Below are 1,676 nucleotides of genomic sequence, written 5' to 3'. Positions count from 1 at the left end.
GGGATGTTAAAGCTTAATTTGTTTAATAATAGTAAAGGACTTTGAATTTCTATAATATTTTGTATCCAGAGGATAGCAAATATGATTGCTGATCTTGTTTAAACTGACATTCTGTGATCAAGCTGTTTTCTTATAGCATCAGGCTTTGTTTTATTTTTATGTCTAACTTTTAAGGGTCAGCCTTATGGGTAAAATACTTAGTTAATGCAGTAACCATATTAGCTATTGATTAAAGTGTTTTATCAGTGCATTAAATGGAAATGGAACACTGATTTTTAATAAAGTGTTATATTTAGCCTTCTGTGATTTTTCTCCATCATAAGTTTTTATTCGTCATGTTGGTCTCTGCACTTCTGTTGTGCATTGCAGTTGTGATCCTCACCAAGTATTTAGGATTCCTGAACCACAGAAATTCTGTATTGACAGGTAGCTTTGGTACCTGTGGAGCTGTGGCTGCCTTTCACCTATGCCCTGCAAGTGCAGGCTCTTTGTAGGAGGTATCGGTGTGCTTACAGGTGCTCTGCAGACAACTGGTTTTGATTTTTCTCTGGGCTCTTGCTGTAATTATAGAACAATTCATTGGCGGCAGTGTTTCTTCATATTCATGGAAATAACTTCATTTCCTAATAGAAAGGTTTTGATCTTTCATTAAGACTACACACAGTTTGTATTACCACAAAGATAACCTAGCTTGTGTTTTTAAAATCTTTCACCTTTCTTGGCTGACAGAGCACCCTAGCAGGGAACTAGATCCAGAAATTTAGTTTGTGTTCTGTAGTAGGTGTGCTTTTGAGGTAGCCAACACAATCTGTTCTGTTTAGCTGTTCTCCTGTTACCCTGCTTTCTGAGCTAAGCTGTAAGCTTTCTGTCTTGTGAGCAGCAACCACAGAAACTATTCCACCAAGCATCTGAGTGTCTTTGGAAGAATTTGGGTAATCTGTCTGTTCAGAAAGGTGAGCAGCCTCTCTGGGACTGTGGTTTCTAGCACATACTGCTATTCTTTCCCACAGTTGTTGTGGAGAATTGCTTCACCTGTAAGGTAGACGCTCCTACCACGACTTCTGGTTCTTGTGACCGGGTGAGGATTCAGTCTCCTCTATCTGCTGCCTCTTTCAAAAGTGGAACAACTCTTGTTTTGCCCTTTTCTGCCTGCATTAATGGAGGTCCGTCTCGTTCTCTGTGCGGTCCAGCTCCTGCCTGCCATCTCTTTCTGCACCGCTCCCGTGGGAGCTCTCCCTTTGCCCGCCTGTTCCGTGCCTTCTCTTGCAGCCACAGCTCATGCGGGATTTTCAGCAGTAGCTGGAGGGTTCAGTGAGCTGAACGCCTTTGCTGAAGGCATGATCTTGCCCCATCCTCGCTTGCTCTGGAAGGAAGAGCTTGAGCGCTTCCTGGGCACCCCTCGTGGCTTTGCACAGTGCTGTCCTTTTGCCTACATCAGAAAGGGAATCGAGCGTGCTGCGCTGTTCGCTCTTTTGGCGGAAAATACCGAAAGGGGCGGATTGAGCATGTCACTGACCCGATGCTTCGCCCCCCTTCCCTTTCGCTGTCCCTCGAGGCCGCCGCGCTCCCAGAGCTGAATGGCTGGGGCCGCTCCCGGGCCGCGGCTCCTGCGGGACCAGAGCCGGTGGGGTGGGAAACGGGGCCGGGGCCGCCTCAGGGCCGGGGCGTAAAGAACG

The sequence above is a fragment of the Athene cunicularia genome (assembly GCF_003259725.1).
Source record: "Athene cunicularia isolate RWA chromosome 19 unlocalized genomic scaffold, athCun1 chr19_part1, whole genome shotgun sequence".
In the NCBI taxonomy this organism is placed as follows: domain Eukaryota; kingdom Metazoa; phylum Chordata; class Aves; order Strigiformes; family Strigidae; genus Athene; species Athene cunicularia.
The sequence above is the reverse complement of the archived record's forward strand: the minus strand, read 5'-3'. Positions refer to the sequence as shown.